Consider the following 12,634-nt stretch of genomic DNA (forward strand, 5'->3'; position numbering starts at 1 on the left):
TGACTCTCTCTTCCCTGCCAAGGGTATTCTTGTTCCCCTTTTAAAGAAGGAGTGAAGCATTCACATTTTGATCTTCCGTCTTGAGTTTCATTTGTTCTAGGCATCTAGGGAATTCAAGCATTTGGGCTAATAGCCACTTATCAATGAGTGCATACCATGTATGTCTTTCTGTGATTGGTTTAGATCACTCAGAATGATATTTTCCAGTTCCAACCATTTGCCTACGAATTTCATAAAGTCATTGTTTTTGATAGCTGAGTAATATTCCATTGCGTAGATGTACCACATTTTCTGTATCCATTCCTCTGTTGAAGGGCATCTGGGTTCTTTCCAGCTTCTGGCTATTATAAATAAGGCTGCGATGAAGATAGTGGAGCACGTGTCTTTTTTATATGTTGGGGCATCTTTTGGGTATAAGCCCAAGAGAGGTATAGCTGGATCCTCAGACAGTTCAATGTCCAATTTTCTGAGGAAATTCCAGACTGATTTCCAGAATGGTTTTACCGGTCTGCAACCCCACCAACAATGGAGGAGTGTTCCTCTTTCTCCACATCCTCGCCAGCATCTGCTGTCACCTGAGTTTTTGATCTTAGCCATTCTCACTGGTGTGAGGTGAAATCTCAGGGTTGTTTTGATTTGCATTTCCCTTCTGACTAAAGATGTTGAACATTTCTTTAGGTGTTTCTCAGCCATTCGGCATTCCTCAGCTCTGAATTGGTTGTTTTGCTCTGAACCCCATTTTTAATAGGGTTATTTGTCTCCCTGCGGTCTAACTTCTTGAGTTCTTTGTATATTTTGGATATAAGGCCTCTATCTGTTGTAGGATTGGTAAAGATCTTTTCCCAATCTGTTGGTTGCCGTTTTGTCCTAACCACAGTGTGCTTTGCCTTACAGAATCTTTGTAGATTTATGAGATCCCATTTGTCGATTCTTGATCTTAGAGCATAAGCCATTGGTGTTTTGTTCAGGAAATTTTTTCCAGTGCCCATGTGTTCCAGATGCTCCCCTAGGTTTTCTTCTATTAGTTTGAGTGTGTCTGGTTTGATATGGAGTTCCTTGATCCACTTGGACTTAAGCCTTGTACAGGGCAATAAGCATGGATCGATCTGCATTCTTCTACATGTTGCCCTCCAGTTGAACCAGCACCATTTGCTGAAAATGCTATCTTTTTTCCATTGGATGGTTTTGACTCCTTTGTGAAAAATCAAGTGACCATAGGTGTGTGGGTTCATTTCTGGGTCTTCAATTCTGTTCCATTGGTCTATCTGTCTGTCTCTGTACCAATACCATGCAGTTTTTAATCACTATTGCTCTGTAATACTGCTTGAGTTCAGGGATAGTGATTCCCCCTGAAGTCCTTTTATTGTTGAAGATAGTTTTAGCTATCCTGGGTTTTTTGTTATTCCAGATGAATTTGCAAATTGTTCTGTCTAACTCTTTGAAGAATTGGATTGGTATTTTGTTGGGGATTGCATTGATTCTGTAGATTGCTTTTGGTAAAATGGCCATTTTTACTATATTAATCCTGCCAATCCATGAGCATGGGAGATCTTTCCATATTCTGAGGTCTTCTTCAATTTCTTTCTTCAATGTCTTGAAGTTCTTATTGTACAAATCTTTTACTTGCTTGGTTAAAGTCACTCCGAGGTACTTCATATTATTTGTGTCTATTATGAAGGGTGTCGTTTCCCTAATTTCTTTCTCGGCTAGTTTCTCTTTTGTGTAGAGGAAGGCTACTGATTTATTTGAGTTAATTTTATACCCAGCCACTTTGCTGAAGTTGTTTATCAGCTTTAGAAGTTCTCTGGTGGAACTTTTGGGATCACTTAAATATACTATCATATCATCTGCATATAGTGATATTTTGACCTCTTCTTTCCCGATCTGTATCCCCTTGACCTCCTTTTGTTGTCTGATTGCTCTGGCTAGAACTTCAAGAACTATATTGAATAAGTAGGGAGAGAGTGGGCAGCCTTGGCTAGTCCCTGATTTTAGTGGGATTGCTTCAAGTTTCTCTCCATTTAGTTTAATGTTAGCAACTGGTTTGCTGTATATGGCTTTTACTATGTTTAGGTATGGGCCTTGAATTCCTATTCTTTCCAGGACTTTTATCATGAAGGGGTGTTGAATTTTGTCAAATGCTTTCTCAGCATCTAATGAAATGATCATGTGGTTCTGTTCTTTCAGTTTGTTTATATAATGGATCACGTTGATGGTTTTCCGTATGTTAAACCATCCCTGCATGCCTGGGATGAAGCCTACTTGATCATGGTGGATGATTGTTTTGATGTGCTCTTGAATTCGGTTTGCCAGAATTTTATTGACTATTTTTGCGTCGATATTCATAAGGGAAATTGGTCTGAAGTTCTCTTTCTTTGTTGGGTCTTTGTGTGGTTTAGGTATAAGAGTAATTGTGGCTTCATAGAAGGAATTCGGTAGTGCTCCATCTGTTTCAATTTTGTGGAATAGTTTGGATAATATTGGTATGAGGTCTTCTATGAAGGTCTGGTAGAATTCTGCACTAAACCCATCTTGACCTGAGATCTTTTTGGTTGGGAGACCTTTAATGACTGCTTCTATTTCCTTAGGAGTTATGGGGTTGTTTAACTGGTTTATCTGTTCCTGATTTAACTTCGGTACCTGGTATCTGTCTAGGAAATTGTCCATATCCTGCAGATTTTCAAGTTAATTGTATATAGGCTTTTATAGTAAGATCTGATGATTTTTTGAATTTCCTCTGAATCTGTAGTTATCTCTCCCTTTTCATTTCTGATTTTGTTAATTTGGACACACTCTCTGTGTCCTCTCGTTAGTCTGGCTAACGGTTTATCTATCTTGTTGATTTTCTCAAAGAACCAACTTTTGGATCTGTTGATTCTTTCTATGGTCCTTTTTGTTTGTACTTGGTTGATTTCAGCTCTGAATTTGATTATTTCCTGCCTTCTACTCCTCCTGGGTGTATTTGATTCTTTTTGTTCTAGAGATTTTAGGTGTGCTGTCAAGCTGCTGACATATGCTCTTTCCTATTTCTTTCTGCAGGCACTCTGCACTATGAGTTTTCCTCTTAGCACAGCTTTCATTGTGTCCCATAAGTTTGGGTATGTTGTACCTTCATTTTCATTAAATTCTAAAAAGTTTTTAATTTCTTTCTTTATTTCTTCCTTGACCAGGTTATCATTGAGTAGAGCATTGTTCAATTTCCACGTATATGTGGGCATTCTTCCCTTATCGTTATTGAAGACCAGTTTTAGGCCGTGGTGGTCCGATATCACTCATGGGATTATTTCTATCTTTCTTGTTGTTGAGATCTGTTTTTTGACCAATTATATGGTCAATTTTGGAGAGAGTACCATGAAGAGCTGAGAAGAAGGTATATCCTTTTGTTCGATCTTCTCATTGAGTCCTGGATTTCCTGTATGTTTTGGACCAGTAGCTTTTTCCGCTTTACATTATCTTTGATAGTTGAGTCAATGATTTCTATGAAATCTTCTGCTCCTGAGATTCTCTCTTCCATCTCTTGTATCCTGTTGTTGAAGCATGTATCTACAGCTCCTTGTCTCTTCTTTTGGTTTTCTATATCCAGGGTTGTTTCCATGTGTTCTTTCTTGATTGCTTCTATTTCCATTTTTAATTCCTTCAACTGTTTGATTGTGTTTTCCTGGAATTCATTCAGGCATTTTTGCAATTTCTCTCTGTAGGCTTCTACTTGTTCTCTAAGGGAGTTCTTCACGTCTTTCTTGAAGTCCTCCAAATATGATCAAATATGATTTTGAAACTAGATCTTGCTTTTCTGGTGTGTTTTGATATTCCATGTTTGTTTTGATGGGAGAATTGGGCTCCGATGGTGCCATGTAGTCTTGGTTTCTGTTGCTTGGATTCCTGCGCTTGCCTCTCGCCATCAGATTATCTCTAGTGTTACTTTGTTCTGCTATTTCTGTCAGTGGCTAGACTGCCCTATAAGCCTGTGTATCAGGAGTGCTGTAGACCTGTTTTCCTGTTTTCTTTCAGCCTATTATGGGGACAGTGTGTTCTGCTTTCAGGCGTGTAGTTTTTCCACTCTACAGGTCTTCAGCTGTTCCTGTGGGCCTGTGTCTTGAGTTCACCAGGCAGGTCACTTGCAGCAGAAAAGCTGGTCTTACCTGTGGTCCCAAGTCTCATGTTTGCTCACGGGGTGCTGTCCACGAGCTCTCTGCGGTGGAAGCAGCCAGGAAGATCTGCGCTGCCGTTTCCTATTTCCCTTTTTCTTTATCTCTTTTCTTCTTTCTTTTTACTTTTTTATTGTTCTGGGACAATATACGGACAGAGAGTGGGAGAAAGGGACTTTGCAGAAAAGTGGAAGTATTATCAGGGAGTTAGCCAGGCTGAAGAAGGAAAAAATCTGATGAAAATATTTATTTGAAAATGGTGCAATACATGCACATGTGAAGTAATATATATGTACATATATATATATATATATATATGAGACATATGTACATATGAGATAAAAACACTATTTACATAGAATACTTTTATATTATGATAAAGCAAATATGACCATTATATGTAGGATTAGATTAATTTTAACATATATAAAGAGTACATGTAATGAACTACGTGAATACAAGGTATGACAAATAGATAATATCGTCTCTTTTTTAGTGAAACCTCCACTCCTGTTAGCTCCATCTGCCAATTCCCTTCTCCTCCAGTTTCACTACCCATCAATTTCCTGTTCAGAAAGGGGCAGGCCACCAAAGACCAACAAGATACATGATCATCTCAAAGTACAAAGGAAAAATCTCTAAGAGTTTTTAACCACTTTTGGTTTGAGGAAAATTATTCAAGTATTTCTCAGAAAAATGAATTCCCGTAATTTTAATTGTAAATACTGCATGTATAGTTTTTAAATGATTCACTATGCCTGTAATAAAAAAAGTTAAAGGGTATCAGTTGTATGTTTATTGTTTATTTTTTGTTTTGATTGTTTGTTTGTTTTTCTTTTCTTTGTACATTGTACTACAAGGCATTCTCTGGGCATTCATTAACGAAAGTGAATAAGTGGAATATTATTTCTGTTTATTTTATACAAAGTGTCAATTTACTTTTCAATTATATGTATCATATATATTGAAAAATTTACAATGCAGAGATGGTGGGCATACATGTGAATAACTTACTTTTTTGTTTGAAATGTGTGAATCCACTTCTAATCTGAACTATTGAGGTATGGATACAGACATTTGATCTGGATCTTGAGGTAGGAAGATGTATGTCTTTAATTCATATATGGGAGTAGGAAGTTACAAACCATTATTCTGGATCTTGAGTTGAGAAGAGATGCCCTTAATCTAAATCATGCATTCTGCTGGAAGCTTATGTGGTAACACAGAAGAAGGAAGCACTTTGCCTACTTGGAATCACTTGTGTCATGGCTTGAATATGCTTTACTCAGGGAGTGGTACAATTTAGAGCTGTGGCCTTGTTGGGATAAGTGTGACACTGTGAGCACAGGCTTTAAGACCTGATCCTAGCTCCTTGGAAGTCAGATTCTGCTAGCAGTATTCATATGACAATGTAGAACTCTCAGGTCCTCCTTCAACCAGGAGTGCCTGGACACTGCCAATCTCCCACCGTGAAGAAAATGGACTGAACCTCTGAACCTGTAAGGTAGCCCCAATTAAATGTTTTCCTATCAAGAATTCCCGTGGCCATGGCATCTGTTCACAGCAGTAAAACACTAAGACAGATTGCTAGCACATCCATTCCTTAACTCTCATTAGATCCTGTTTGGAAATATATCATATATAGAAGAACAGTTGAGACACACATACTTATGGGACAGAACAACCAATAGATAACTGAACTTTCCATTCACAGCCAGCCTTTTTTGGATCAATAGGAATTAGTAGCCGTTTATAAGAAATTCCAATAAATTCCATTTACACACACATATAAACACAGACATATATTTTGTATTTACACCCATACACATACATTATATGCATATTCACATGCAGAGTCACACACATAAACATATACATATGTGTAGTATGTGTAAACACATATATATTACATATTAATATGTTAATTCAAGAAATAAATTGGAAAGGATAATATTTGCAATAAAAACATTTGATATCTAATCTATCTCATCCAGTCTTTCTTAATATAATCATAAAATAATCATGATAAATTTTATTATACCAAAAGAAACAGACCGGATAAACAGTTCTCTGCACCCAAATCCCGTGGGAGGGAGAGCTAAACCTTCAGAGAGGCAGACAAGCCTGGGAAACCAGAAGTGACTGCTCCCTGCACACACATCTCAGACGCCAGAGGAAAAAGCCAAAGACCATCTGGAACCCTGGTGCACTGAAGCTCCTGGAAGGGGCGGCACAGGTCTTCCTGGTTGCTGCCACTGCAGAGAGCCCGTGGGGAGCACCCCACGAGCGAACCTGAGCCTCGGGACCACAGGTAAGACCAAATTTTCTGCTGCAAGAAAGCTGCCTGGTGAGCTTGGGACACAGGAAAGCAGAATTTCTCTAGGACCGGGCACGTTCTGTGTTTACCGGAAGTCCCACACCCGCGGATCCCAGCCCGCAGCAGCTCTCTGCTCCCAGACCCGGTGAGAGAGAGACCCAACCGCCTGGTCAGGTGGGCACTCCTGAGGCTGCAGAGCGGAAGAGACCACCAACTCTGCTCACCCCTGCCCACATCCCTGGCCCAAGAGGAAACTGTATAAGGCCTCTGGGCTCCCGTGGGGAAGAGCCCAGGAGCGGCAGGACCCCTGTGCCTGAGACACCGCCGGAACCTGAAAGAAACAGACCGGATAAACAGTTCTCTGCACCCAAATCCCGTGGGAGGGAGAGTTAAACCTTCAGAGAGGCAGACAAGCCTGGGAAACCAGAAGTGCCTGCTCCCTGCACACACATCTCGGACGCCAGAGGAAAAAGCCAAAGACCATCTGGAACCCTGGTGCACTGAAGTTCCCGGAAAAGGCGGCACAGGTCTTCCTGGTTGCTGCCGCTGCAGAGAGCCCGTGAGCAGCACCCCACGAGCGAACCTGAGCCTCGGGACCACAGGTAAGACCAAATTTTCTGCTGCAAGAAAGCTGCCTGGTGAACTCAAGACACAGGCCCACAGGAACAGCTGAAGACGTGTAGAGAGGAAAAACTACACGCCAGAAAGCAGAACACTCTGTCCCCATAACTGACTGAAAGAGAGGAAAACAGGTCTACAGCACTCCTGTCACACAGGCTTATAGGACAGTCTAGCCACTGTCAGAAATAGCAGAACAAAGTAACACTAGAGATAATCTGATGGCGAGAGGCAAGCGCAGGAACCCAAGCAACAGAAACCAAGACTACATGCCATCATCGGAGCCCAATTCTCCCACCAAAACAAACATGGAATATCCAAACACACCAGAAAAGCAAGATCTAGTTACAAAATCATATTTGATCATGATGCTGGAGGACTTCAAGAAAGACATGAACACACTTAGGGAAGCACAGGAAAACATTAATAAACAAGTAAAAGCCTACAGAGAGGAATCGCAAAAATCCCTGAAAGAATTCCAGGAAAACACAATCAAACAGTGGAAGGAATTAAAAATGGAAATAGAAACAATCAAGAAAGAACACATGGAAGCAACCCTGGATATAGAAAACCAAAAGAAGAGACAAGGAGCTGTAGATACAAGCCTCACCAACAGAATTCAAGAGATGGAAGAGAGAATCTCAAGAGCAGAAGATTCCATAGAAATCATTGACTCAACTGTCAAAGATAATGTAAAGCGGAAAAAGCTACTGGTCCAAAACATACAGGAAATCCAGGACTCAATGAGAAGATCAAACCTAAGGATAATAGGTATAGAAGAGAGTGAAGACTCCCAGCTCAAAGGACCAGCAAATATCTTCAACAAAATCATAGAAGAAAACTTCCCTAACCTAAAAAAAGAGATACCCATAGACATACAAGAAGCCTACAGAACTCCAAATAGATTGGACCAGAAAAGAAACACCTCCCGTCACATAATTGTCAAAACACCAAACGCACAAAATAAAGAAAGAATATTAAAAGCAGTAAGGGAAAAAGGTCAAGTAACATATAAAGGGAGACCTATCAGAATCACACCAGACTTCTCGCCAGAAACTATGAAGGCCAGAAGATCCTGGACTGATGTCATACAGACACTAAGAGAACACAAATGCCAGCCCAGGTTACTGTATCCAGCAAAACTCTCAATTAACATTGATGGAGAAACCAAGATATTCCATGACAAAACCAAATTTACACAATATCTTTCTACAAATCCAGCACTACAAAGGATAATAAATGGTAAAGCCCAACATAAGGAGGCAAGCTATACCCTAGAAGAAGCAAGAAACTAATCGTCTTGGCAACAAAACAAAGAGAATGAAAGCACACACACATAACCTCACATCCAAATATGAATATAAAGGGAAGCAATAATCACTATTCCTTAATATCTCTCACTATCAATGGCCTCAACTCCCCAATAAAAAGACATAGATTAACAAACTGGATACGCAATGAGGACCCTGCATTCTGCTGCCTACAGGAAACACACCTCAGAGACAAAGACAGACACTACCTCAGAGTGAAAGGCTGGAAAACAACTTTCCAATCAAATGGTCAGAAGAAGCAAGCTGGAGTAGCCATTCTAATATCAAATAAAATCAATTTCCAACTAAAAGTCATCAAAAATATAAGGAAGGACACTTCATATTCATCAAAGGAAAAATCCACCAAGATGAACTCTCAATCCTAAATATCTATGCCCCAAATACAAGGGCACCTACATACGTAAAAGAAACCTTACTAAAGCTCAAAACACACATTGCACCTCACACAATAATAGTGGGAGACTTCAACACCCCACTCTCATCAATGGACAGATCATGGAAACAGAAATTAAACAGTGATGTCAACAGACTAAGAGAAGTCATGAGCCAAATGGACTTAACGGATATTTATAGAACATTCTATCCTAAAGCAAAAGGATATACCTTCTTCTCAGCTCCTCATGGTACTTTCTCCAAAATTGACCATCTAATTGGTCAAAAAACGGGCCTCAACAGGTACAGAAAGATAGAGATAATCCCATGCATGCTATCGGACCACCACGGCCTAAAACTGGTCTTCAATAACAATAAGGGAAGAATGCCCACATATACGTGGAATTTGAACAATGCTCTACTCAATGATAACCTGGTCAAGGAAGAAATAAAGAAAGAAATTAAAAACTTTTTAGAATTTAATGAAAATGAAGATACAACATACCCAAACTTATGGGACACAATGAAAGCTGTGCTAAGAGGAAAACTCATAGCGCTGAGTGCCTGCAGAAAGAAACAGGAAAGAGCATATGTCAGCATCTTGACAGCACACCTAAAAGCTCTAGAACAAAAAGAAGCAAATACACCCAGGAGGAGTAGAAGGCAGGAAATAATTAAACTCAGAGCTGAAATCAACCAAGTAGAAACAAAAAGGACCATAGAAAGAATCGAAAGAACCAAAAGTTGGTTCTTTGAGAAAATCAACAAGATAGATAAACCCTTAGCCAGACTAACGAGAGGACACAGAGAGTGCGTCCAAATTAACAAAATTAGAAATGAAAAGGGAGACATAACTACAGATTCAGAGGAAATTCAAAAAATCATCAGATCTTACTATAAAAACCTATATTCAACAAAATTTGAAAATCTTCAGGAAATGGACAATTTCCTAGACAGATACCAGGTATCAAAGTTAAATCAGGAACAGATAAACCAGTTAAACAACCCCATAACTCCTAAGGAAATAGAAGCAGTCATTAAAGGTCTTCCAACCAAAAAGAGCCCAGGTCCAGATGGGTTTAGTGCAGAATTCTATCAAACCTTCATAGAAGACCTCATACCAATATTATCCAAACTATTCCACAAAATTGAAACAGATGGAGCACTACCGAATTCCTTCTACGAAGCCACAATTACTCTTATACCAAACCACACAAAGACACAACAAAGGAAGAGAACTTCAGACCAATTTCCCTTATGAATATCGATGCAAAAATACTCAATAAAATTCTGGCAAACCGAATTCAAGAGCACATCAAAACAATCATCCACCATGATCAAGTAGGCTTCATCCCAGGCATGCAGGGATGGTTTAATATACGGAAAACCATCAACGTGATCCATCATATAAACAAACTGAAAGAACAAAACCACATGATCATTTCATTAGATGCTGAGAAAGCATTTGACAAAATTCAACACCCCTTCATGATAAAAGTCCTGGAAAGAATAGGAATTCAAGGCCCATACCTAAACATAGTAAAAGCCATATACAGCAAACCAGTTGCTAACATTAAACTAAATGGAGAGAAACTCGAAGCAATCCCCTAAAATCAGGGACTAGACAAGGCTGCCCACTCTCTCCGTACTTATTCAATATAGTTCTTGATGTTCTAGCCAGAACAATCAGACAACAAAAGGAGATCAAGGGGATACAGATCGGAAAAGAAGAAGTCAAAATATCACTATTTGCAGATGACATGATAGTATATTTAAGTGATCCCAAAAGTTCCACCAGAGAACTACTAAAGCTGATAAACAACTTCAGCAAAGTGGCTGGGTATAAAATTAACTCAAATAAATCAGTTGCCTTCCTCTATACAAAAGAGAAACAAGCCGAGAAAGAAATTAGGGAAACGACACCCTTCATAATAGACCCAAATAATATAAAGTACCTCGGTGTGACTTTATCCAAGCAAGTAAAAGATCTGTACAATAAGAACTTCAAGACACTGGGGAAAGAAATTGAAGAAGACCTCAGAAGATGGAAAGATCTCCCATGCCCATTGATTGGCAGGATTAATATAGTAAAAATGGCCATTTTACCAAAAGCAATCTACAGATTCAATGCAATCCCCATCAAAACACCAATCCAATTCTTCAAAGAGTTAGACAGAACAATTTGCAAATTCATCTGGAATAACAAAAAACCCAGACTAGCTAAAGCTATCCTCAACAATAAAAGGACTTCAGGGGGAATCACTATCCCTGAACTCAAGCAATATTACAGAGCAATAGTGATAAAAACTGCATGGTATTGGTACAGAGACAGACAGATAGACCAATGGAATAGAATTGAAGACACAGAAAGGAACCCACACACCTATGGTCACTTGATTTGGAGCCAAAACCATCCAGTGGAAAAAAGATAGCATTTTCAGCAAATGGTGCTGGTTCAACTGGAGGGCAACATGTAGAAGAATGCAGATCGATCCATCCTTATCACCCTGTACAAAGCTTAAGTCCAAGTGGATCAAGGACCTCCACATCAAACCAGACACACTCAAACTAATAGAAGAAAAACTAGGGAAGCATCTGGAACACATGGGCACTGGAAAAAATTTCCTGAACAAAACACCAATGGCTTATGCTCTAAGATCAAGAATCGACAAATGGGATCTCTTAAAACTGCAAAGCTTCTGTAAGGCAAAGGACACTGTGGTTAGGACAAAACGGCAACCAACAGATTGGGAAAAGATCTTTACCAATCCTACAACAGATAGAGGCCTTATATCCAAAATATACAAAGAACTCAAGAAGTTAGACCGCAGGGAAACAAATAACCCTATTAAAAAATTGGGTTCAGCTCTAAGATCAAGAATCGACAAATGGCATCTCATAAAACTGCAAAGCTTCTGTAAGGCAAAGGACACTGTGGTTAGGACAAAACGGCAACCAACAGATTGGGAAAAGATCTTTACCAATCCTACAACAGATAGAGGCCTTATATCCAAAATATACAAAGAACTCAAGAAGTTAGACCGCAGGGAAACAAATAACCCTATTAAAAAATGGGGTTCAGAGCTAAACAAAGAATTCACAGCTGAGGAATGCCGAATGGCTGAGAAACACCTAAAGAAATGTTCAACATCTTTAGTCATAAGGGAAATGCAAATCAAAACAACCCTGAGATTTCACCTCACACCAGTGCGATTGGCTAAGATCAAAAACTCAGGTGACAGCAGATGCTGGCGAGGATGTGGAGAAAGAGGAACACTCCTCCATTGTTGGTGGGATTGCAGACTGGTAAAACCATTCTGGAAATCAGTCTGGAGTTTCCTCAGAAAATTGGACATTGAACTGCCTGAGGATCCAGCTATACCTCTCTTGGGCATAAACCCAAAGATGCCTCAACATATAAAAGAGACACGTGCTCCACCATGTTCATCGCAGCCTTATTTATAATAGCCAGAAACTGGAAGGAACCCAGATGCCCTTCAACAGAGGAATGGATACAGAAAATGTGGTACATCTACACAATGGAATATTACTCAGCTATCAAAAACAACGAGTATATGAAATTCGTAGGCAAATGGTTGGAACTGGAAAATATCATCTTGAGTGAGCTAACCCAATCACAGAAAGACATACATAGTATGCACTCATTGATAAGTGGCTATTAGCCCAAATGCTTGAATTACCCTAGATGCCTAGAAGAAACGAAACTCAAGACGGATGATCAAAATGTGAATGCTTCACTCCTTCTTTAAATGAGGAAAAAGAATACCCTTGGCAGGGAAGGGAGAGGCAAAGATTAAAACAGAGACTGAAGGAACACCCATTCAGAGCCT

Source organism: Rattus norvegicus, chromosome 1 (assembly GCF_036323735.1).
Source record: "Rattus norvegicus strain BN/NHsdMcwi chromosome 1, GRCr8, whole genome shotgun sequence".
In the NCBI taxonomy this organism is placed as follows: Eukaryota; Metazoa; Chordata; class Mammalia; order Rodentia; family Muridae; genus Rattus; species Rattus norvegicus.